The sequence below is a fragment of the Strix aluco genome, chromosome 1 (genome assembly GCF_031877795.1).
Source record: "Strix aluco isolate bStrAlu1 chromosome 1, bStrAlu1.hap1, whole genome shotgun sequence".
NCBI classification, from domain to species: Eukaryota; Metazoa; Chordata; class Aves; order Strigiformes; family Strigidae; genus Strix; species Strix aluco.
In genome coordinates, this window is record NC_133931.1 from 32,977,842 (window position 1) to 33,005,605 (window position 27,764).

The window sequence follows — 27,764 nt, forward strand, 5'->3', positions numbered from 1 at the left end:
AAGAGTTGACTAATTCTATGGGCTTTTAGCCAAGCTTTTAAAAAATAGAAGTTAAGAGTAAATATTGATGATTATTGCAAGAGTCCTTCCTATGCTTGTTCCCCTAATAATACTGTTTAAAAAAATAATAAATTAATGTGATGTGATCTTAAAGAATGCACCTTTTCTTATGCCTGACCATAGTGACTGTATAGGTAAATTCCTTCTTTACACAGAAAGGACCGATTTTGTAGTGGCTGCATATTGGAAAGTGCTTGTGTGCATTTGCAGCATAATGTGGGAATGAAGGACCAAGCTTCTTTCTAGAAAAAAACAAACCTGCAAATCTGTATGTGCTACATTGCTTAATCTGCAAATGGTCCTGCAGAGTCATAGCAGGTTGCCATCGATCTGGGACCTAAAAAAGCTTCAGCTTTCAGTCCTCCAATTTTTGATGTGTTGATCACCCTCATGACCCACAGAAAACAATGACAATGTGGCTTGTGATAGTGTGGGATCAGACCCTTGAGGGGAGCTGAGAATCATCAACCCCTTATGATTCTAAACTCTTAGCAAGCAGTGAAGATGGAAAAATAGCTAAAACCAGAACTCACCTGAGCCCCTGTTGTCTCTTTGTGAATATTGGAAGAGAATCTGCTTTGAATATGTTCTCCCTACTTCAGTTGTCTAAAAAAGAGTCAGGGTCAAAGAAAGGGCACAATAAATTCTGAATATCTGAAGATGTGGAGCTGATGTATATCCACTAAATGTTAACATAATTAAGACATGACATCATCCTTCAAGCATTATGGGTGCTGTATCTTGTATTGTAAATCCTTATCTAGCTTATAATGGTCTGCTGAGGGCTTAGTTATTTTTTCTCTCTGCATCTCAGATATGTGTATTAAAAATTACAAAAGTCAAATTGACTTCATAATTGATTTTTTATGGACGTTATTTGTTTTGCCATGAATATTTCATAAATGATTTTTCCTAAAGTATAACATTATAAGACATGCAACTGAGAGAGACAGATAACAGTGGGTGCATGTGAGTCTATAGGAAGTCTGTGTTATCCTTAAATTTAGATTCTTTGTTAATACATTGCATTTTTCCATTAAATGGTTTACCTTTCTTGTTTTAAAATCAAATGGGAGTTTGTCATTGTCTTCAGTTAGAACAGAAACAGATATATTATCCCCTTAGCATTTTTCTGTTATAGAACATCTTTTTGATTCATTTAAAAAGTGTCAATGAAAGAAATGGTCCAGAATCTATAACACTTTCTCCCATGTAAAAACCTTTATTCTCATGAATCGTTCCACTGGGGTCATTGCATAAGAGGAGTTTCAAGACAGAACCTGCTTTTCTCAGCTATGTGAAATTCTGGCTTTATCAAGCTCACATGTGGTGCAGCCAAAGCAATGAAAAAGTGGCTGAGAAGATAAGGAGGGTGGAGACCTTTCGGTTTCCCACAGCACAGGATTTCTAGGGAGAGACAGGAGAGAAAATGAGTATGAAAAGCCAAACATTACTCCACACAGGGCTCTCCTCAGGGCCTGATTTCTCTGAGCCTAGTGGCAAGGCCCTCCCGACTGCAAGCACAGGGCATCAGAAACTCCTTTTGAAGATGTTGCGAGGAGATCCTGTGCAATGGGACACTTGCCCACTTCTGAGGTCTCTGCTTTGAAACAAAGCTTGGGTCTCTTTGCACTTCTCTGGAGGAGACAGGAAGCATCAGCTTATAGGCTGGGGCTCCCCATTCAACAGCTTTTGCCATCTTACTTTGGCCATCTAGAAGCTTAAGCTTTTGTTCTCAGTTAGCTGTTTGGCCCCCTTATATAACCAATAAAGCACTTCCAGGGGGAGTTCATTGCATCATATAGTAAGCAGAGTTTGGAAAGACCTCTGTCTTCATTGACAGCAGGGTCTAGACAGCTGGTTTAGGACCAACACTTTCGAGACTGAATTTAAGTGAGGTGAGTGGCACCCAGAGCCAAATCCCCAGCATTAGCATTACCATTAACTAAACATAATCTGTGAGCAACTTGTAACACCACAGACTCCCTTCAGTGAGACTTTTCTACTGACTAGTGTCCTGAGTTATGCCATCACATGCTCAGATAAAGCAGGGCAAGCCCACTGGGTGAAAATGGCATTACCACTTGAGGATTAGCTGTGTAACAGCAGACAGCAGAGAGCTGTTAACCTTTTGCTTTGGTAGGTATTAAGAAAGAGGGTAACAAGAATATTCCATCACTAAGGACGTATCAGGCAGCATTAGCAATGGATAATTTGAGGGGTTAAGAAGTCTGCCCTGTGGGAATTTCTTAAAAAAGTTAATCTTTTATATAGATTGAAAGTTTCACAGGCACAAAGTTTGCCTCAGAGAGATTTAGTTCTTTTAGCCTATGATCTTGATACTTGCCAAAGGACAAACTAAATGTGAATTTGCATCATGCCTCCACATGTGTTTCACATATTTTACATGTGGCGTCTAAATGGGTCCTGTGACCTTAGTGTGCAGATCACACGTTTTTCACATATGCTTTGTGTGGTTCACATCTGTTTGAAACATTGTTTCTGACAGTAGAAATCATTATTGTTTTACAGCAGGCTCTAATAATTTAATTCAAGCAGCAGAACTTGAGAAGACACAGAGTGTTTTCAGTTTTGGTTTAGATTTTGTGTTGAGTGCTACCCATTATAATTGCATACCAGAGGAGAGATTCACAGCCCAGGCCAGAGTTTCCAATTAGGGTGATCAAGATTTTTTTGTCAACGTACTTTTTTTTTTTTCCAGTGAATACGCTGACTTGTCAAAGTTGTTGCTTTTGCAAAAAGGTGCCTGTTCCAACTATTGTTGTGTTCTGAAGGGTTTTCTGGTCTCTGGTTGAATTCCTGCTCAAAGCTAGAGTCAGTGGTCCACAGGTGGGTATTCACACAGGTTTTGGGGAATCTGGGCTTAATTTTTTATCCTGTAAGATTTAGAGCACAGCTTGAACACGGCTCTTCCATTAACCCCTGTGAGTGCCCTGATGTCTTGGGCTGTGCAGCTAGTTATTCTCTGCCTCAGTAAATTATTCCTACAAACTGGTAAATGTCCTGCAAAAGGAACTTGAAAATGGTAGAGGCTCTGACCGAGTCTGTAGTTTGATTGTTAGGACAAAGATGTAGGAGACTCTTGCCAATGTGCTTGTTGCAACGTATGCTTAATTATTAGCACAAGCAGAATTTCTCCGGTGGAAAAGATTGAAAGCAATCCATTCTGCTACTGGATAGACGAGGCTCTTACTAGACCTATGAGATATGTGTGTACAAGTGCTTAATCTAAATGAGACTGAACAAAAAATTGTAACTTGGTTTCTCATGCACCACTTCTGAATAGCTGAGAAGTGAACAGATATGTCCTGTAGTGGCAATCCAAAAGTTGTCTGCAAAATGGGACCCACCTTTCTAGATGACTACTGCAAGGCTTCTATCATTAGAGGCATGGCCAGAGTGCAAACTCAGAGCACAAACTACCTGTTCACCTGACAAGTTAATGCACTGCTCAGCTTGCTTGCACCAGCTAGTTACAGGCAATATGTCAGGCAGCCACATTTGGGCTAGCTCATGGTCATTTCTTTCATAACTGCTGCACATATCACCAGTCTCTCAGTTTTACCAAAACTGGTCCATGGTGAAAACTACAATGAGAACAGAAACCATTTCTAAGATGTAAAATACATGTGGGATGGAAAACATTTTTTTTTTTTTTCCCAGTCAAGAAATCTGACCTGAAGCATTCATAAATCCAACCTTCCTCCATTTCATTGCTAGAGCTTCCAGGTACCCAGGGGATAAAACTATACTAGAAGTGTGTATGTTGAGGGCACCTAGACACTGTGGAGTTGCTTGAATTTATCTATGATTCTGTTCTCCACCAACTGAGCAATGCCTGTCAGCTACTGAATTTATTCCCCCTGCTCGGTCCCATTTATTTCTACATGAGGTTCCTCAAAAAGTTCAATTAAACACTTGTCTCCTTGCTCATTATAAGTAGCTTACTTTACATTGCAAGATATTTTCAACCTTGTGTAACTCTCATTATGGTTGATTTTTTTTTTATTTAATGTTTAATTGGTAAAAGATAACCTTTGTACTATAAGTTCACCGGAAAAAGTGCACTCCAGCCTATATTTCCATGCTGCAGTTACAGACCTACAGGTGTTTGCACCTACCATTCACCTACCATGTTTGCAAAGACATAGGAGCAGTTGAGATTATTGCACTTAGAAAAAGAGGTCTTGATATCGATACAAAAGTGGCCATACTGCACTTGCATGGTGCATGAAAGAATACGTGTTTTGAGTCTGAGCAGGGTCTGAATGACCCTTTGGACAGAGAACTAGTCATTATTTAGAAGTCAGAAGTTGAGCTTTCTATTTATTAGCGTTTCCAGTGCTCTGACTTCCTCTGCTAATGATACTGAAAAACATTTTTATTGTGTATTTCAGTGCAGAAAAAAAGAACACATAAAGGTAAAATGGTGTGGTCAAGATGGCAGAGGTGAGTTTATCCTTGGCAGGACATAATTCAGTATGTGGTCTCTATTTCTAACTGTGTGTTCTTTGCAAGTCATGTTATGAAAAAAATTTCAGCTACTTTAGATATTGAGCCCTGGTGTTTTATATTTTCACCTAACTCTTTATTAGCTAGCCTTCTGAGTGAATCTCTCTTATGCATTGGTTTTTGCTTTTTCCTTCCAAAACAATCATACCCTTCCCCATGAGGGCAGAGGGTCCTAAATACAATGGTTCAGCTAGTTGGGGAGGGAGGAGTCATGTAAAGAAAAGGTCATGAATGGGGATCTCTGCTGCTCAGTCACCCTATGTGATGTCATATGTCTTTACAGCAGATTTATAGGTGTTGCAAGAAAGGGCTATTTGACAAAGGGACAAGGTCAAGGAAAAAAATAGACACCCCCTCCCCACGATGGAACTGCTGCTACATCACAGAAGCCTCAGTGACACATTTGAGTTGGCAGGGGCAGGGGGAATGTTTTCCATCTCTCAGTCCATCACACATCCTGTGCATATGGCCTGTTTACTCAAGCTTTTCACAAGCATGCAGGATTTGGCTCAAAAAGAATGAACTTAAGCCAGAGAGAGGACCCCTGAAAATATAATATTAAGCATAAGAAGCTATGATTCTCCTTTCTTCTCCTTGATGTATACATGCAAAACTCATTAATGCTAATGATAGTCTAGGAACAAATGAGCCATGTTGTAGTGCGGCTACTTTATCCCATAGGCAGAGCAGGAATGTGGCACCACTCACCCAACAAGTTACCTAACACAGAGTTGGCCTCATGTTGAAAGAGATTTGAAGCTGTAGGCAGTTAAATACATAGCCTGCCCCTTAGGACTGCCACCGTAAATAAGCATTTTAAAAGAATCTCAGCCTTTAATGAAGAACAGAGGGAATTTTCAATCAGTAATCAGAAACAGCTCTCAAAATCAGGGATGGTGGAGTGGTATGCATATTTTTATTTGGTGCACAGAAAATGCATTGTTTCTGAGCTATTCCTATAAGTAGACTCACTGTACTGTTAAAACCTTAGTGGATCCTGCAGTGTTTGTGATTCTCTGACTATTAAAGGAATTAGAGAAAGCCTTCTAAAGTAGTTAGAGGCACCACAGTGAGAAATGATTACCCACTTTAAAACCAGCCATGTACAATTAAAAAAAAAACAAAACAAAACAAAACCTTAAATGAAAGGGAGAATAAATGCACATAAAAAAGTCTGAGTCCAAAGAAAGGAAAAATGATTTAAAATATCTATCTGCTGTAATCATTCCAGGCACACTGTGAGACTACATGTGCTGTAAAGGAAGATGGAGAAGTAAAAAGACACTTATCTAATCGTCTGCAAATTATAGTAAGAACTACGTTAATGAGACCTAAGGATATATCCCTGTTAATGAGTCATCAGGATTCTCAGGAGTAAATGAAATTCCATGCTTGTGTAGTAAAAGGTACTTAGGTCAAACAGGAAAGACATTATTAGTCAGGGAAGATATAAATAAATAAAAAAAATGCTAACAGTCAAAACTATGATCAGTGAGGCTTGTGTTGAAATGCTAAAAAAATGTAAAAATTTTAACTAAAATATCTATGGTCCTACACAATATGATATAGATACAAATATGTATAAAACAAAAGAAACTGAGGCCCAAAGGTACGAAAGTGAAGAAGTGAGCAATGTTTTTTGTATTTAAAGAAATAGATATGAGGTAACATAGAGAACTGTGACACAAATTCATGTGATTTGAGATCATATATAATCAGCTTTCTGAGTGTCTCCTCATCTTTTACAATTCTGCTGCTTACCCTTCAGTCCTATATAGTTGTTATTTCTTATTCTGTGGACTCAAGGTTTTGGGGAATTCAGTTACTACTGTCACAATGCTCAACCTGTTGCAAAGAAATCTGTAATGGGGGTATTGCCTCTGTCTTGTCACCATTTCATAACTTTGGTGAAACTTTTGGTAAGGCTTGAGATTTTGATTTAGTGACCAGACTGGAATGAGAAAATCTGAAATACTATTTCCTAACAGATACATAAAACCAGAAATGAACTACCTATTTCTGGGCACTATTAAAAAAGAACAAGGAAGCAAATGGCTGAAACCACAGAAGTATTGCCCAATATTCTTGCCCAAGATGTGTAAAACTTAAATTTAAGTTCTAGCTGTGGATGTGAACACCTTTCCTGGCTTACATACATTTACTGAAGGGATCAGTCACTACTGAGGGAGACCATTCGAGGTCGACTAGTATCAAATAATATAGAGAATAACCTTACTTAAAAACACATATGCCCTTTTGGAGAATGCTTCACTGTGAGAAAACAGCAGATATTGTATCTTCAGATCCCCAGAGACAGATGGGACATTTGAATCGGGTTATGGTTTAGGTCACTAGAGTACTGGAGTCATAAAAGAAGAGGAAACAAAGCAGAGAAGAGAATCAATGACTGCAAAGCCAAACTTTTCCTTTAGTCATTAAACCTGTTCAGAAATTAAGTGTCTCAGAAAATTCATAGCATTTGATTCTGAACATGTTGTAAACAACTGTTTCAACATTTCTGAAATATTTTGTCAGTGTTGCCTCATCTAAAACTAGTCCTTCAATCTAGGTAGAACTGGCTGTTCTGAAGATGAAATTTTAAGCAAATGAATAATTTGCCAAAAAATATCTCTCACCCCCCAATTTTAGTTCAAGTATCCTAAGCAACACTAATATCATAGGGTACGGTTTGACACACATGGCAACCTGTGGGGTCTTTCATTAGATTTTTTGTTAGTTATACTAAAGAATTTTCCATCAGTCTTTAATTTCTTTCATGAAATCTGGCAAAATTGAAGACATGGAAGGCAATGGAAATCTGCCTGCTCCTAAGAAATCTTAACGTGGTTAGGAACGTGCCAGATGAACTGTCTTAGAACTCTTCAGTTTCTTCAGCCAAGGGTAATCTCACTAAAGATTACACATACATGAAAAGAAAAAGATGTAATCAAATCACTTCCTTACAATGATCAACCGCGTTGTGAAGTGGGGCCTGTTCCAAAGCATCCACATATCTTTCTTCGCTCCAGGTCAAATGACTTTCTTCTCACTAGCCTCCTTAGACTGTATCTTATTTCCAATTGTTTCTGTAGCAGTTTGTTCTGTTTCCCATCATCTCATATATTCATCAGTGTCCTTTGGCCCTGATCCCAAAGCCAAGCCTTTTAACCTTCTTCAACTTTTTCAGAACAATTAATTTTAAGTCAAAGGAAATCAGGGCATAACTGTTGCAAAATACATTTAAAAACCTGAGAAAATGGGTCAGTTTATATACCAAATGTTCTTTGGGCATATTGCTAATTTGAGTTACTTTTAGAAGGGTCTCTTGACAGCATAAATCCCATGTGATATGGCAGCTGTTATGTTAACTAGTATGTTTCCATAAAAGCATACAATGTGGTTGTGTAACCCCAAATGTAAATTCATTTGTTCAAGTTAAGTCTGCCAAGACACCTAATTTTTCAACTTTTTAATTGCTCAATAAGTCTGTGCTTTTTGTGCTTGAAAGCATAACACAGCTTTTTTTCCTAATCCATTGATTTTGTCCTCATGTTGAAGTAGATACCTACCAACTATGGCTGCACTCTGGTGTACTTCATGTGGAATATTGCAGAAGCCAAGGTATACACCTGAAATCTGCCTTTACTAGACTTTCATGTCTCAAATTATTTGATTTGGGCATTATTATTAGTTCCGTCTGGTGCCTAACCAACAAACAACGTAAACAAAAGGCAATGAGCAGTAAATGAGTAAACTAACCACCAATTTTTTCGAATTATTGCTTAATGAAAATAAAGATTAAAAGACTCAATAGGTTTGTGCTTTTTAATATTTTTCTCCTAACAATACTAATAATATTTTCAATGCCATGAATAATGTTAAATTTTTTGGCTGATTGTTTGTTACCTCCAGACTTCCCTTGACATGAAAGCAGTAAGCCCTTTTAGAAGTGGAGTGTACTGAATAGTTACTCAGTTTTAGAGATGTAACTGAAGGGGCTGTGTCGGCATTTGTGTTATCTGCTAAAGAGTATGCAAGGAAATTCATTCTGTGAAAAGTTTGAATGGCAAACGTTTGATAAGGGAGTTATTTTCCTGGGTTTTATTTGCCTATATACAAAAATTATTATGAGATTTAAAAAAAACCACCTAAAAAGTTGTTATGGAAATTTCTGCGCTTTGTAGATTTAAAAAAAAATTAAAATAGAACAAGTAGGTCACAAAGTTTATGAGATCATGAATCTGTAGGTCATAAGACCCAGTCCTGTCTTCTGTGACTAGAGAAGTCAGTACCATACTGCTTAGAGAAAGTATCACTCCATGTGAATCTTTCACCTCTGCTAGACCATCAAAGATATCTGATCTGGTTTCTGTCTCCAACCTAGAAGAATTAGCCTAAGAAACTGTTACACAGGCTACAGATGTTCTAGACTTTGTTTGGTCACAAACATTTTTATACTGATATCCTTCAACAGCTTGGACAAATGAAGTTTTTCACCAACCTCTCTTTCCACTTGACCTCTTAGAATGAATGATGGAAATTTGTGCTTTTAGAGTGAGAATTGTAAAGTTTTCCTTGTCAGTGAGCAAAAGCAGGATGTGTGATGTTGTTCCATAAAACAAAACATATATGTAAGAGTGATTCATATTCAGCATTTAAGAGCAGTAATGGAATAAAATCTTTTTGTATGTTCAGTATCCTTTCAATATCCCTGGCTGTCCCATTTTTCTTGTGCTATGAGACAGAGACAATAAAAATACTCAGTATATCCTCTGTATCATTCATTTACTACTTTATAGACCTTTGTTTTGTTCGTTCCCATTTGTTTTCTTGCTGAAGTTCCGGTCTTTTCAATTTTTCTTCAGATCAGAGTTTTCAAGAAACATCAAAATTTGAAAATGAAAATGGAAAGAGGAAATTAGTGTAGAAAATAAAAACAGAATACCTTCTTTTTGTATGACACCTATTTGATTAGGAAACAAGTGAATTAAAATAAATGCCTTACATATTATTTACAATTCAGTGATTGAAAATGTGCTCATTTTTTAAAAAGAAAAAAGCTTTCAAATGGTTCGATGAGTAGTAAATGCCAAGTACAGAGCTGTATTTCACAAAGCTCTATAATTGATTTCGTTTCTTCCTAATTGCTTCATATTTGTGTGACTATAGATAGTAGATGGTTTTGCAGTGAATAGAGAGCTTTAACAGCTGATGAGTTTTACAGATGTCATAAGAAAGTAGAACACATTTTTCCTTCATTGAATTACTCTTATCCCCATCATTTTAGTTGATGTTAATAAAGAGCATAAATAATACTAAAAGGAAAGTATTTGTGATTTCTTATTTTAACTCTTATCTGTTTTAGCTGTTCTAGGAAAACAGAATTTTATGTTCACCGTTGTCAATGTAATTTTATCACAAGGAAATTTCATACCTTAGCCAGCCTCGATGTGAATTACATTCACTGACGTCAATGAAAGGGAAATTCTGGTTTATTCTCTATGGCCCTCTACAGAGAAATAAACCACCATTTATGTATTATAAACAGCTTAACAACATCTTTCATTTAATCTAAAACTTTTCAGTCACAATGCCAGCTTTTAGCTTTGATTTGAATTTTCTGCAGTACCCAATGGTACAATGGGCAAAATGCCAGGAAAACAAAGACTAGGATTAAATTCCTTTGAGAAAACTTTCAAAACATTTCAATCAGAACACCATGGGCAAGTAGTTGTGATACAGCTATTCCATTTCACTTGGTTCACGTTGCTGATAGATGTTGATACACTGTGAAAGGATAGGAAATATGAACAAACCATTCAATATATCATTTGCCACTGGTTAACAGAGATGTTAGACACTGAGATGCCCCAGATAAAAAGACTTTTAAAACACCTGTCACATTTCTGTAGTGGGTGATTTCAATAGATTTTCGTGAAAAGACAGCTAAAATTTACCAAAATAATTCACATACATAAATACTGCCTATCATTTGCATCTGAGCAGATGGGAATGCTTGAGATGTTCTCCAGCTTATTGTTTTGACTCCATATAACTGCCAAACGCAGGACAGAGTACCTCTGGACAACATATTGGGTTTGTACTCTTTTCTGTAGAATGTCCCTGTGTGGAAGTAAATATGGGCAACATGGGAGATATAACAGTTTGGTATTTTATGTGAGAGCTTTGTTAATTTTCTGGCTTATGAGAGAGTTGGGCAGCACATGGCCAAACTGGAAATCACTTATCAGGTGGTTAGTGGGACTGAGAATGTGGGGCTTTTCAAAATCAGCAGTCATTACATCTGCGTACATAGTGTCATCACCAGCTAAACTCTGGATAATAGCCACACACTCTATGTAAAATCAAGAGTTGACCTATGACATATTTACAAATATATTCTGTAATGATTAAGGCTCTACAATAAGATGCATGCATTTAAGAATAAAATCTATAAACTAGGTAACCAAAACCCACTGCACTACTGGCCACCTCGGCTTGTTGAAAGTGGACAGAGATAAAAGTTGCACCATAAGGCAAGAAGGAAGAAGGCAAGCAAAGAAGTATGCAGCTACTATAAGCACTGTTAGTCCTGTGACAGACTCACCTACAACATAATTTGTGAAAAAGGGGGAGAAAAATACAGGCTGTATTAGGCAAATGGGTAGAAATCATACTCAATACTGACATTCATTTATTCATTATGTAGCCCATGTGAGTCAGATCACTGATTAATGCTAGTCTAGATATTTCTTGATTTTTACAGTAACTGCTTACAAACAATTAATAATGTGTAACTTAATCTGTCTCGATTTTTAAAAGGCCACTATTGTCAATACATTAATGTTTTATTCTTGAAAAAAGGAACATAAGGCAAAACTTTAAAAAATCACACTGAACTGGAGAACTCTGCATAAGTAACACTGGATAGATATTACAAAAAAAAAAAAGCATAGATTTTTCTTTTTAATTAAACAAAAAAAAAGTCCTTACCTTTATTCAAGGGACACTCATGTAAGAGGAAGGCTTTTAGCAGCAGTAATCATAGCATAGGCATTCACATAGCTATTTGGAAAAAAAACGCAGCTACAAGAAACCTTTACTCCAGATTTATTTCTCACATTTTATCAATGCAGGTCAGAAGAAAACTTTTGCGGCCCACACAAAAAGTGGCTAAGTGTTAGACACAATTACATGTATGTATACACAGTTACATTAATATAAACATTTATTGCATGATATTCTTTCCATCTCCATGAATTCTCATTTGCACTGAGTACGCTCTGCAATTTAGTGGTGTGAATTGGCCACTGACCAAAAGTCTTTATTGTCCATCCATTTTCTTGTTTGTGGATTTGTTTTTCTCTTATTTGACTGCAAGAGACAATAGTTTAACCTTAATGTATTTATTGTTATTTATTTATATTTAGTGTTCTCTTTGTCCGCCATGTAACCTGGGGTGGGTCCATTTACATATGCTCATCTGGAAATCATCTGCACCAGACCTATAGCTGAGAAAGGATTTAGGGAAATTATGTTAGGTGTTGTTCTTGCTGTCTTGCCGACATTTGATTATTCCAAGATGATCTTTAGGAATGTTGCCACTATAACTACCAACATCATTGTGAGGTTGTCTGGGAAACCTTTTCTGTCTGGAGAACTGTTGATTAAAGGATTTCTGCATTATTTTTGCTGTTGATTCATAGAGTGGATAATTGGGTTTTGGTTTCTTTAGTGGAAGCTTTTTGCAGTTGTTATTGGACAGTACAACGCTAAGGGCCTTGTGTTAAAGACACCTCTCCAAATGAGAAACATGTAGTGAGGAAAAAACACACTTGAAAATCGGAAGTTGAAAATCTTATATTCACTAGTTTTTGTTTTTAAGTCAGGAAAATAATAAAAGGAGAAAAAAAAGAATCTGATTCTCTTAGCATTTTATTAGAGAATTAGGAAGTCAAAGATGACCAGCAAAACCTACTATTCTAGATTATGTTCCAACTGGCATGGAAGGTAGTGGTGGTTGTTACCTGAGGGTTCTGTGCATCTTGGTGCAAAGGAGTAGCTTGAAGTGATGAGCTAAAGTATAATCATGCAGAATAAGCTGATCACTTTCTACAACAAAATAACACCTTTTGTCGACATGGCGAGAGCAGTGGAGGCCTTTTACCTGGACTTCAGCAAAGTGTTCGACACTGTTTCCTATAATGTTGTCCTGGACAAGATACAGACTGGATGGGCGGTCTGCAAGATGGGTAGAAAATTAGCTAACAGAAAACACTCAGAGGGTGGTAATCAATGGATTTCACTCAGTCTGGCATCCTGTCACAAGTGGGGTGCCCCAGGGATTGAACTGGGCCCCAAACTGTTCAGCATCTTCATAAATGACCTGAACTGTGGAATTGAAAGCACCCTCACCAAGTTTTCTGGTGACACAACAGAAGGGAGAGCCATCTTACAGAGACACCTGGACAGGCTGGAAGAGTGGGTAAGCAAGAACAGTATGAAGTTTAAGAAAGACAAGTGCTAAGTCTTGCACCTGGGATGAAATAACCAAAACCCCAGTACAGGCTAGGGGTCTGTGTGACTGGGGAACAGCCTTGCTGAAAGGGACCTGGCGGGGCTGGTGGACAACTGCAAGCTGACTATGAGCAGTGCACCACTGCAGCAACAAAGGCAAATTGGATCCTGGGCTGCATCCACAGGGTCATTACTAAGAGAGATAGACATATGATCATCCCACTCTACTCACTGCTTATCAGGCCACACCTGGAGTACTGTCCAGTTCTGGTGCCCAGAATTCAAGAAAGATGCGGATAAGGAAAGGATCCAAAGGAGGGTCACAAAGATGGTCAAAGGACTGGAAAATGTGTCCTGTGAAGAAAGACTGAAGGGGTTAGGTCTTTGCACCATGGAGGAGAGAAGGCTCAGGGGGGACCTCATCACAGTATTCCAGTACTTAAAGGGCAGCTACAAAGAGAATGGAGGCTCTCTCTTCACAAGTAGCCACATGGAGAAGACAAAGGTCAAGGGGTACAAATTGCACTGGGAGATGTTTTATCTCAACATAAGAAAGAAATTTTTCACAGTGAGAAAAAGAATTCATTGGAATAACCTCCCCAGGGACTTGGTAGAGTCCCCATCACTGGAGGTTTTCAAGACATGACTGGGTGGAGGGCTAGATAATCTCATCTAGGATTCCCTCCCCAGGAAATCTTGGACCAGATGATCTTTCAAGGTCCCTTCCAACCTGGGCTGGTCTATGATTCCATGGTTCTATGAGTCACCTCTCCTGCTCCAGTAATGTAAACTCAGGGGGAACCTCACTGCTGGGAGGAAGGAATTGCCTGTTTGTCTGTGGTTCAAGCTCTGAACAACACTGTCATTAAAGAGTTTTCTGGAGAGCTTGTCCATATGTAGGATGTGACTTTGGATGCTGCTCTTTCACTATTCATACTGCAGAGGTCAGTTTGTGGTACTGACCAGCAGTTTGTTTGACTGAGACAGATCAATGTGCCTGATTTCTACAAAGCACCAAGCTTATTCAACCAGCTGTGCTGTCTGTCTGGTGAAGAAAGAAGTGGTAACAGAAGGCAGCGTCTGTTTTTATTTAGAATGAATGCCATGATAATGGATTTATGTCTTCTATTCTGAATAACTGCACCTCTCTATTCCTGATAACACTCATTACAGAAAAAAATGACACTGTTGAAGGATGCTGGCCTTCTACAGTCCATCTTCCCATGTCACTAACCTTGATAAAGCTTGATAAAGGCATGTGATGACACAACATTATGTAATCAGATTTCACTGAAGTTTAGGCGAGAAAAATTAACCAAGCTGACCAAATAATTTTGTGCCTCAATAGTACGAAAACTGACACAAACCACATGGAAAGAAAGCATAACTGCTTTTCTTGTCTTGAATTACAGGATTGTTGTAAGACTCATCAGTCAAAGAGTATTCAGCCTCCAGGAATTTTGTATTTTTCCAGCAGGAATGAATTGCCCAGCTGGTGTCTTTGTTAATTTTTTAAGAAAAAAATATATGCTATAAATTTCTTGCCCCATGGCCCAGTAAAAGCTATATTACCTTTGCCAGTAATGGGCCACAGACCTTGTGCTATCTCTACTTCGTACTAACTATGGAAGACCCCATTCCTTGCCTGTTAGGCTTGTTATCAACTTGTTATGAGAACAGACCATGTGAATTGAAGCTTGGCACCAGGTGTCTCCTGGTGTTACAAGTGTAGGATAACAGCAAAGGCCTTGAAAATACAGGTGCAGGTTGAACACAGAGGCCCACAGCTATAAACACCTCAATGGTCATCCATTGGCCATTGGAGAAACACAGCCTTGAGACCTGGGAAAAGACTGCTTTGAGCATGGCAGAGAAGAAAGTAGCACCCTCCATTGTGGCACAGTTCAGGGTTGCTATGGACAGCCTGCAAATTCTAATGTCAAAGAGCAAGATCTCAGATCTGGGAGGGATCATCGTGATGGGGATTGCTGGTCACTGAGCAGTTGTGGGGTGGGTGGATCTTCAAGCACAACCTGCTTCCCCTGCGTGCCACAGGGACACCAGTCCCTGTTCCCCACCTTGTTGAGCTCTTCCTTGCGCTTCCAAGAGCCTGCTGGCTCCCTCCCAGCCAACTCCCCTCCTCCCTGTTTGCCTCTTCCTCAGCCCCAGCTCTTGGAGGATGACTCCTGCTGACGACTCCCCTACTTCTATGGGAAGTATGACTAGATGGTGTGTGTACGTTTGTGTGCATGACCATGTGCTTTTTCCTCTCCAGGTTCTGCAGTTTTCTTCTCTTCAATGCCCTAACTCTGCAGTGAAGACCTCTTGTACATAAACTCAATTTGGATAGTTATTATATTTACCAAAAATATATGAGAAGAAAATAAAAATGAGGTGGCTTATTTGTAGTTCTCATAGTGGGAAATTCTTTGCTGAAACTTTAGGAACTGGTCTTGTCAGCTATTTCTCATTTTCTGAGATTCCTCTCACCTGTATTATAAGCACTATATGCACTATATGAATCAGACCCTTTTGTTATCAAGGAGTCATATGGAATAGAAATGATCAGATTCAAAACTTCCCTTAGCAGATGCTGAGGAGATCATTAACAGAGGAAAAGGGAGATCTTGGTCAGCTAAAACCCAAATCCTTGCTTTCCATGAAGAGTGGATGTGGTTTGGGACACACATTATTGAGGCTTCAGGCACCACATCCAGACCCAGGTTTTCCTCTCTTCAGCAGATTACTTCTGAAGCAATTAATGTAATGCTGGAGTTTCATTTGCTTATAACGCAAGGATAATTTGCAAGAGCCCTGCTGATGGGTAGGCAGTGTAGAAAAAACACCTTGGTTTATAGAGAAACTTGTAACAGCCTTGATAAAAATTGCAATCTTTTTTATGGTCATCATCACAGACGACTAACTTAGAACAAAGAAATGCAGACCTCCAGTTTTACTCATAACTATTCCACTTTAGAACATTAGCTTATAAAGATTTTATTTCAGCTGTGCTCTGAATAGTATCATAGTCACTGATATAATATAGTCTCTACTATAATTAATGTATACTCACAGTGTAGAATTGTCAATAAAATATCCTGTAATTGCTCAAATATCTGTCAGTGATTGTCCATCATGCCTGTATGATAATGTGCAGTGATAATATCAAAACACTGGAATATATTGTCAGATCTAGAGTCAGTCTTATAAACAACCATTACAGTCACGTCAATTACATCAGATAAGATACAGATATTAAGGCGAATATTTGGGGGGGGTTGAAAATGAAATTATTCCACCTAATGTCATCTGTGAAAAGACAGCAATATCTCTCATAACAGCTGAAGAATCAGAAGTCCCTGATTGCTAGATGCTGAAATATTCCCCAGTGACAATTCTTTTTGGAATAATAAGAGACAGAAGTGCCACTTCCAATTCTGTGCTGTCAGCCTGTAAGGCCGAAAATCCTGTGGGTACCATAACACTTCCATTTTGCTGAGAATTTCCCTAACTTGTGAGATAAGGCACCCTTCACAAGGTGATGGGATTTTGTCTTTGGCTCCAGAGGGACTGGGATTTCATCTTTGGTGTACTGCTTTTCAGATCTGCATTTTAAGGAGAAAATTAAAACAAACAAAGAAATATTAAACTACAAAGTTACTATCATGTCATATTTGAGATTTCAGTTCTTTTTGTGTTCTGCAGTATGGAAAGACAATGTGATCATCTCAGATGACACAATACACTTTTAAACTGTGATGTATTGCAGAAGATAATGTAATACAAATGTTTTATAAACAAAGCATACATAGAGACACACAAAATATTTGATTTACATGCTGTAACACATATACATAGACATATATATCTGAAAATAATATACCATGCTGCCTCTATATTGTTAGAAATTAGAGAATTAATTTGATTCCAATTTCTTCCCTCCTGTCACTCAGATGCCTCTAATTCCATGGAATGTTTTCTCTCAGAGACACCTTGTGGGAGGTTGCTTTCCCAGTGATCCCAGCAAATAGGTAACTACACTGTACGGAAAATGTATCTCAGCATTTTTGTGGAAACTGTATAAGTGAATTGATTTAAATAAAAATATACCTGTAAATTGATAAAGGAATCCAGGAAACTAGAAAAACCCCAAAGCTTTCAAAAGCTTTTTTGACACTGCATTTCTACATGACCAAATATAAAGTGATAACATTTTTGCACCAATTTCTCCAAAGCCAAACCAAAAAAAGGGCTCTATTTATTAAAGACCTCATAAAAATGATACTGAATTATAAAATGCCTAATAATAAAGAATTTATAGTGATAGTGTGACTTACATTTGCAATAAAACATGGAATCCATCTTCAAAGGACTGAATGTTTCATTTTACTATAAGAAATTATACAAGTGATAAAAAAAATCATTGTTGAGGGATTTGTTAAAACCGGATCATGGGTCTCAGCTCTAAGTGAATTTATTTTGAACCCTCTGAAACAGACATTGCAAATTTTTACATTCTAATGAGTGAACTAAAAACATATATTTCAAAGAAAACAGCACTCATAAATTACATTTATGACACATGAGGTTGCTGACTGCTGTGCAGGGAGCACAGAGTAATGGTGCTAATATGCACTCTAGCTTGATTTTCTCAGTTCCCAACATGCTCTAATTCTACACTACAAATCTTTAAATGGCAGTTATATTTTAATTAATATGATTATGTGCTGCCATTAGCAAACCCTCCCCCAGCACATTTCTCCTGCCAAAGCCATGAATGCCAGTAAACCATTAACATAAAAGGGCTGTTTGCTTATTAAATTCATCTACACAAATAGGCAAGGGTTGCAATTGTTGATTTGCCATTGAAAGAACAGAACATGAGCGAGTTGCACAGTAGCTGGCAGTTGCAATTATCTAGTGTAATTAAGTCTAATTTATAAGCCCCCCTCAAATGAGAAAGTAACAATTTTTGTTAATTAACAAGAGCATTTGTAAAGCTCGTTAACTCCATCATTCACCATCTGCCTGGATAGAAGGGAGCATGCAGTTATTATTGTGGGACGTGTTGCATATGTGTATTTGTGTAGTAATCTGTTTGGAAAGTCTAATGATTGAAATGAGAGATAGGAATGGATGTTATATTACAGTGAAAAGAAGATCTACTGTTTTCATTTATCTTTACAGCAATGCAAGTGCTTTGTCATTATCTTGTGCATATGGTTTCATTATTCTGATACAGCACTGTTACATTGCCTCATACCATCATCCCTACAAGCCTGCAGGGTACAAGAGCACTTATCTTTCCTGATGACTGTTGAATCATTTAAAACAAGTTATTAGTGAAACAATTAAAATGATATTGGTTCACAATTGTATTGATAGCTGCCAGGCATAATGAAACATTCTGAATAGCAGTTGGGGGTTCTCAGAATGGATAGAAAATGCTGTTAATCAGAGACAAGAGAAACCTCTAAAGAAAAACTAAATTGCAAGAACACATTAATTGTATTGGAGCATTTCATTTAATTGAGAACAAAGGGAAGGTAAAAATCATATTATCAATGTTTTATGAACATGAAGGAGTAAGAAGATTACTATGTCATTTGTCACATATCTTCTGTCAGAAATGAAAATTGAAAAGGCGGTATTTAACTTCAACGGGAGCAGGCCAAATACATCATGTTGCTACACATTTTGTTTTTCACCGGGATTGCAAAAACTGAAAGGAATAAGGATTTTTTCCCCACTAGAAAGTGACTGTGAGTGAGTAAGCAATAAGCAAGTTACAGTCTGCTAGTCAGCCGTGTAAGGGAACAGGATATCTGTGCTGTCGTGCCCATTCATGGAAGTCTTGAGAAATTGCCACTATAAAATCAGATATGAACAATGTGCAAATGACACAGCACATGCACTTCTTTTTCTTTTTTGTATTTTCTTACGAAAAAGATCATGATTCATGTTGTGGAATTGTAATGCTCATAAGAAGAGGATGTTTAATACTTCTGGTTAATAATAGGCATATTTGCCTGATCCAGTGCTCCATTGTAGCTACTGGAGAGGCTCAGATCAGATGATTCTCATACAAAAGACCTTAATATGGTTGCAAATGTATGTAATTTTAAAGCCTCTTACCCTGCACAGTGTTATAAAGGGTCTCTGAGTAAATGAGAATTGGGCCCACTGAATTGATTGAACACTGGATAAATTTATCTTAACCCTGCTCTTCATCACCACTGACCTCCTAATACTGGGAAACATGGAGAAAGGTTTGCCATTTATACCAGGTTGCTGGGTGGCTCTGTGGTTTTTCCCTAGGGTGACAAGAGGGATGAACAAATAGTATAGAAGTTGGACATCATTCTTATTTTGAAACAGTAATTGGTATGAAATCATATGAAAATCATTGACAATGAAGAAAAGTCTTCTAACGTAAGTATCATTAAGTTAAAGCTTTATTCTTTCCTTTTTTTTTTCCTTCTGAAGATTCCTGGTATGGTGTGGACAGAAGGGAAAACTGCAGCTTCCAGACTGAACTCAGAAAGACAGTAGAGTAACCCAATTCTGTGTATGGCATTTTTCTTACTTGAGCTTGAAAGGTTTTAAATTAGACATAGTTGAAACATGGATCAAACTATTTTAAAGCAGAGCTGGCATTTCCTTCAGTTCACAAATTATTGCATTATATGCATCTTTTTTTTACTTATTATTGTTGAAGGGATAGTGTACAAATGTATTTGAGCCGGGAACATTTCATGAACTACTTAGCTCAGAAAATCTTTAGAAATTTGTTGCACAACTTTTTCCTCTTTCTTTCTTTCTTTCTTTCTTTCTTTCTTTCTTTCTTTCTTTCTTTCTTTCTTTCTTTCTTTCTTTCTTTCTTTCTTTCTTTCTTTCTTTCTTTCTTTCTTTCTTTCTTTCTTTCTTTCTTTCTTTCTTTCTTTCTTTCTTTCTTTCTTTCTTTCTTTCTTTCTTTCTTTCTTTCTTTCTTTCTTTCTTTCTTTCTTTCTTTCTTTCTTTCTTTCTTTCTTTCTTTCTTTCTTTCTTTCTTTCTTTCTTTCTTTCTTTCTTTCTTTCTTTCTTTCTTTCTTTCTTTCTTTCTTTCTTTCTTTCTTTCTTTCTTTCTTTCTTTCTTTCTTTCTTTCTTTCTTTCTTTCTTTCTTTCTTTCTTCTTGCATAGTACATTTCTTGTTTTCTCAGTGGATTGACTAACCTTAACAAGTGAATATCTTGCCTCATCTTGGAACTTACTGCATCAGTTCCATAACTCCCTGGCTTCCAATCTGTGTGGTATCCCTCCTTTCCTCTGCTAGTTTCAAGCTGCTATGCAAGACACTGAAACAATCAGAAATATTGTTGGAAATGGAGGAGTAAGTTTAAGTGTTGCATGCAGTCATCTATTTTTAAATTCTTATCTAGTCTTCAGCTACTGACCAGGTTCAAAGATGGTACACTGGACCAGTTAACACTGTAAACTGTTTGCATGGCTATTCATACATTTTTATACCCAAAGGAATGGAAAATACTACATATATTATACTGAGTTATAATTTAAATTTATGTGCGTGGAAATAATGCACATTACTATAAATTAACAAAAGCAGGAGCTTATTAAAAACTGTTTCTATCAAGGAAAGCTTTAAAGTCAATTTTTTACCTTAATGATGAGAATCAAATTAGACCTCCATAATGATTATTACTTAAAAGAGGTGATAAATGTAAAATTAATCACAAACAGTTATTTTGACAATATTTATGAAAATGAAATGTTTGTTGTCTCAGTCTCTCAAAAGGAGATAGAAGAAAGACAGACTCAGTGTTGGGAGAGACTTAAGGCCAAACCCTGGCTAATTGAACAGGAGAAGTAGCATTTATAGAGTGCATTGGTACGGTGAAAATGACAGTTAGGTGAGGTTAACTTTGTGGATGCTAGGAGAAAGGCATGCAAATTTTTGTTAGCAATTCTTCAAAAGATCAGCCTGTAGAGTGCTGATCTCCTGCAGTTTTTAATAGCTTCAACTGGAGTTTTGAGTATTGAGCCCTTGCAGAATTCATTCCTGTAGTAGAGAGAGGGGGAAAAAAAAAGAATCTCACTGTGTATGTGGTCTCTTGATGTTTTATTTTAAAGAAATAAAGTAAGCTGGAGTTTTGCCTGTCAGAAAGAAAAGAAGCATATAGGCCAGGTTTATTGGCTGCCTAGCAGATTTTACATTCAATTTTATTTTTACATTCAATTTTCTGCCATATGCATATATAGATCAACTGGGCAAGCACTTTCAGTGTAAAAAACCCCATGTTTGTGTATTAATATGTTGATTCACATGCAAATAGGCTCATTCATACATGAATACGCATGTTTGCCTGGATAAAATATTCCAGCCATTCATGACGAAGAAGGAAAAAGCCCTGATGATCACAGCAAAGTGAAGAAGAAAACCTAATCAAAATCCTGTCATGGACTGAGCAAAAGTATTCATAAAAATATGGTTCCATTAAATTTCTAACGTCTGCTTTTGCTTATTTACTTGTTATGCAAGGAAGGTTGCTCTCATAAAAACAGATTTTAAATATGAAAATTGCATACTTGTGTGACAAAGAGGTTGTGCAGATGGAGTAATCTTCCTAAGTGAGCTGTAGTGATGAAGAGCTACGCTTTAACTAATTTTGAACTGAATATATATAAAAATGTTTATAGAAAAAAGGGTACACATTCCAGCAAAAGTCAATCCCTGCTTTGCAGCCAACAGTTTATCCATTTTAGGATGATAACTAGGCTTTCCATCCAGCCCATGGTCTTATGGTAAAGAAGGTTTCTATGGCACTGGTTCATCACTTAGTGCTACAGAACTGGTTCGGAGACCAAGGGAAAAAGAAACCACATTAATTTTGCATCTATTTTTAGCTCAGAAGGCTATCTCAGCTTTTGCTAACCATATTTTTTACTCTAGAACGTAAGTCCTTTTATCATTTCTGATCTTTGGAGATACCAATAAAAATTCTGTATTGATACTCTCTCACATAGTTACTTGTACGTTTCTCATTTAGGATGACACAGCATTAGTCCTCCATCAGCAGAGAGACTTTCTGAATCAGAATATAACTGCCATTGTTGGAACTTTTCCCCATGTAAAATCAGTGTGGTCTTTTAGCTTAAAGAGCTCTTCCCTTTCTGTGGTAGTTATTCCTGTTACTGGATCAAGTTTATAACTTCCTGGGTTTCTTGCTCTTAGATTAGACAACTGCTCACTGTGAGGATTTCTCCTCTCTCCTGGCCATTCAGTTAGTTCTTGCTATGTTCACCCCATCCTCTGTAAAAGATTCTTGATGATGGGTAACCAACAGGTACAAGTTATTCCCAGTGAGGTCTCATTAGTATTCAGGGGTACAAGGGCATCCTTGCCTTTAGATCCCTGGATAGCATTTCCTTTTTTCATTTTGTCACACTGGCAGCTTGACTAGTGGTTAGCTGCAACTGTGTGAGCAGGTGAGCATGCATTGTTTCCCATGCTCCCATGTCACTTCAGCTGATTTGTCTTTGTTCCCTCATTAGTTCCCCAGTATTACTAAATATTTTCCCATTTGCAGCATTGTAGCTTTCAAAGACAAATGGGTATTTTGCTATCATATGCCAATTCTTCTTCATTCTTGATATTTCCCAATACTATGATCAGCAGATATCATTAGCACACTGCTGGGTTTTTTTGCGAAAAAACTGTTAAGGAAGATATCATGCAGTGTGGATCCTAAGACTGATCCTTGAGGAGCTCCAAATAAATTTCCCTTCAACACTGTCAACACCCCTTCTTTTTAACTAACCTCAGTCAATTTCTCAGACAATTTCTCTCCCTTCTTACTTTGAATATAATTCTGGAGGAAATGAGTATTATATTTGCCTCACTTCCCTTGTCTAGTTATTGGTTATGTATACATCTATGGTGCATTGATCTACCTTTTACTAAACTCAGAAAAAATATTCAGTAATCCATTTATCTCAATTTTAAATATTTTAAAATTTAAATTTTAAATATAAATTTTTAAAAATATATCTTTTTTTTTTCCCCCTCTTAAGTCCTGAATAGAGTCATAGGCTGTCAAAATAAAGAGTTAGTGGCTGTCTGGATTCCCTTCCCTTCCCTTCCCTTCCCTTCCCTTCCCTTCCCTTCCCTTCCCTTCCCTTCCCTTCCCTTCCCTTCCCTTCCCTTCCCTTCCCTTCCCTTCCCTTCCCTTCCCTTCCCTTCCCTTCCCTTCCCTTCCCTTCCCTTCCCTTCCCTTCCCTTCCCTTCCCTTCCCTTCCCTTCCCTTCCCTTCCCTTCCCTTCCCTTCCCTTCCCTTCCCTTCCCTTCCCTTCCCTTCCCTTCCCTTCCCTTCCCTTCCCTTCCCTTCCCTTTTTTTTTTTTTTTCCCCTAATAATCCTCAGTTTGCTAAATGACTGAGATTTTCCTAGAGCAGAAACTTTAGAATTCCATATTTGGGATTATTTCTTTCCATAATTTGTGTGTATTTCATCCTTCAGTTTTACTTCTGCCTTAATTACAGTGAAATTTATTTCTTTGTCTTTTGCATTGTCCATATGTCTTTTGCACTTATGTCAACATTAACTCATTACTGAAAAATGAGATGAAGTATTTATTTTTTCCCTTTGATTTTACTGTGGACTTTTGGAAATACTTTGTCTTTCATGTACCTCATAGATATCACACTTTTTTTTTTTCTTCTTCAAATTCATAGTAGGGAGGAACAATCTGTTCTTTGTTTTAATATTTTTTATCTTCATGAGTTTAGCTTGGATCTTAGCAAGTTTTTCATGTCTTTAGATAAAAACATAAAGACTTTTTACTGTTCCCTGTAGGCTTTCTGTTTTCCTGTATATTTTTTTTCCTGTTGTGGTTATTCCTTCAAATGTGTTAGGAACTTCTTCCTAGAAGTGTTTTTCCCTTGCTTTGGATACAGAGTCTGATATCTTAGATCTGAAGACTTTCCAGACTTCCTAAATATTTATGTCTCACTGCTCCTAGGTGTAGATGATCTCTCTAACTACTTCCTTTAATTTATTAAAGCCTGCCCTGTGGAATCAAGAGTCTTAGCAGCCTAATATTTTTTTTCTTTCTTCTCCTAGTTATTCTACAGAAATGAAACCAGTTCTGTCCTTGAGCACTCACCATTGTGACAAAATTGTGAACCAGCTATCTCACCACCTGACAATGCAGTTTTCACTCTGCATCTTTCTCTGCAGCAAAACTGAACATTACCTGGCAGCAATTTCCAGTCCCACTGATTTATACAATAAACAATTCAGATTTGCTCCTGAGTCGTCTTCTTTTAAAAGCTGGAGGTCAAGTCATCAGGTCAGGCAAACCTTGGGTACAAATGTTTGTGCTGGGATAGAGTTAACTTTTTTCATAGCAGCCTGCATGGTGGTGTGTTTTGGAATTGTGACCATGTTGATAACACACCAACATTTTGGCTGTCGCTGACCAGTGCTAGCACAGAATCAAGGCCTTCTCTGTTTCTCACTCTGTACCCCAGCGAGTAGGCTGGTGATGGGCAAGAGGTTGAGAGCGGACACAGCCGAGACAGCTGAGCCAAGCTGGCTAAAGGGATAACCCATACCATGTACTGTCATGCTCAGCAATATAGACTGGGAATTTGGTCTTTGCTCAGAGACTGACTGAGCATTGGTCTGCTTGGAAAGGTGTTGAGTGATTGATTTTACATCACTTGCAGTGTGTCTTTTTTTTTTTTTTTTTTTTTTTCCTTCTCCCTTTTTCTTTCACTTACTAAACTGTTTTTATCTCAACCCACAAGTTTTCTCACTTTTGCTCTTTGCTCTTCCTGTTCTTTCCCCCATCCCACTGGGGGTGCTGAGTGAGCGGCTGTGTGGATGCTTAGCTGCTGGCCAGGGTCAACCCACTACAGCTGTTTACTTAGGAGAGGTGAAAGCTTAACATTTACAAGAAACTTTCTATGTCTCGTGAGTTCAAAAATATGTCAGTACTGTGAACAGACTGCTGCAATAAGTTTCAAGAGTTTTATTTTAAACAGATATAATAAAAACACCACTGATGGGATTATACTGTGATTGTCCTTTACCACAGTATTCTATTACCATAGCACCTACTTGGAATATTTCTGGGACAGATATATAAAAAGAAACTGCCTCTATATCCTTACATTGTAACAGAATATCTTGAGATGTTTTTAAACATATCGGATGTTGAAGTTTGACTGGGGGGAAGAAGCCTCCTGTGTTCCAAAACCTCTGTGGATGTCTTATATTACCCTGTGTTACAACAGTGTACCACAATAATTCAGTGCAACTGGAAAGAAATCTTGAATTCAACCACTTCTTGGCAGTGTCAAGAAGGTGCAGCCAAGCTGAATTAACTCCCAGGCCCAAGCAGCACAAGGTGCTCCCTAAAACACCCCTGGGCTAATCTAACATTTCTACTGAAGTGGCTAGGTTGATGGGAACCTGAATCCCAGCTTGCTGTAGCTGGACTTTGTGCAGCTGGAGAAAGCTAGAATGTAACAACTGCTGGGAACAGCTTTTGCTTACATGGGCCGTACTCCCAGCCACTGCTTTAACTCCAGTGACCTATTCTCCCACGCTCAAAACTAGCAAAGAACTTGGCAAGTCAGGAAAAAAAAACAGGTTTCTGAATTTTGGTTGGCAAGCGTGGGAGCTCAGTAGCTACTGAGAGTATAAGAACCTCAGGGCAGGAGACCAGTTGTGACTGCTGAAGCATATCGTGCTTTACTGCAAATACCATACTGTCTATGACAAATGTTCTCTGCAGAGAAATTTGTCCTGATGATACCTACATCTGCTCACAAACACTTCCTTTTGTTTCTCTGTCTGACATAGGACCGCCAGGCGATGAGTATTTAGTGGTGCTTGTGCTTCAATTAGAAGTGCTGGTCTCAGAACTTAACAAAGCCGTTTCTAACATCCTTGCTGAATCAAACCTTTTCTCTTGCAACTCCCATCCACTGTCAGGTAAGTTCAGCAGATGAGAAAAGTGTGCCTGTTTTCAGAAGAGAGAGCATTTCTTCAAAGCACTTCTTTCTGCATGTTGATCTATTACATGTATGCCCAGCTAACCCTGTTTTAAAAGAACATTCTTAACCTTTGACTGGGATTTTGAGGACAACAGCAGCCTCTGCTGTTTTGACAGACTGTCTTTGTTCAAGTGGCTTTTTGGAACTTGCGTTTGGTATATTAACCATAGACGTGCTCACTCTCATTTGTTTAATTCATACTGTGCTTAAGTCAGCCTGGCTAGCACATTATGCATCCCTTTGTACACTACAGGGCATTGTATTAGCATGATGGTTAGTAGCTCAGCCAAGATCTATCAAAAAATAATTTGAAGTTGCAACATCTGGGTTTGGGAGCAACGAGCTCTCTACCCAGCTACTGATGTAACTCACACATATCAGAAATGAAGCAGAAGAATAACATATTTTTATTCTCTGGGACTGTTGAACTGCTGTAGGTTTCCCCCCTTCCAGCCACTATTAACCATATGAGGCTTTCATACACAACCACTCTCTTTATGTTATAATTTCTACTCACATCGGGCAGAAATAGGATTCCCAAAACACAATATAACAATAAACACTGGTTAAAAAATGTAGAAAATGACTGACCAGGCATGCAATATGCTTCTTGCCTCTCTATAAATCCTATGTGGATGTGGATGATTTGATTTACTTTCCATATCAAAAGCAATATCTTTCCTAAGGCAATATTAGAATAGTTTTTAATGATAACAGACTGTGTAGTGATGACTTTTTTATATAAATTTAATGATTTTTACCGTAGGCCCTCCTGTTTGAAAACCTATATGAAATCAAATGGATGCTAGCTAAATAGCACCCTCCCTATCTCAGCTATAGGTGAGTGTGATTTTGAAAAGATACTGTCTTAATTAGACTGATTGCATCTGCTGAATGTAGTGGTGACAAGTTTAAGAAAGAATAACATTTAAGGATTATTGCCTTAAATTAACAATCTACAACTTTGTAGGCTCAATTACAGTTTATCTTGTTAAAGATAGTCAAAGTTAGTATTCAGATATCCTTCTTACATTTTCCAGGGTCTCTTGGCCTTATTAATTCAAATCTTACTTTCAATGTATGCATGTAGCCAAGATAATTATTAGAAGGAGAGATCAAAGCAAGCATATTATAGTCCTATTCCATTTTCTGCTGATGTGAGTGATCTGCCTCTTCTTTGATGTTGTATGCTTCTACAGTGAAAGTACAGAGGATAAAAATACTACACCATGTAATCTGGCATTTATCCCATGAGAGCAGAATTCCAAATTGTGACACATGTCAAGAAGTTAGAAAAAAAAACTTAAAAGAGCCCTATGCTTTATACAGTGACATACTCTGCATTTAAACACCATCAAACATCATTTTCCATTACAAATTTAGTCCCCTATATAAAATTCAAAGAATTTCTGTAACTTTAGTCAAAGAAAATGACAGCAATACTTATAAAATAGCTACTATATTTACTAGTAGTTACACTAAGACTGTAACTTAGCTTTATTCAAACCAAATTTTTTTTTTTTTTTTTTTTTTTCTTAGAAAGGTAAAGGGAAGACAGAATTAACATCTTTGTGCAAGCACAGATGCATCTTCTT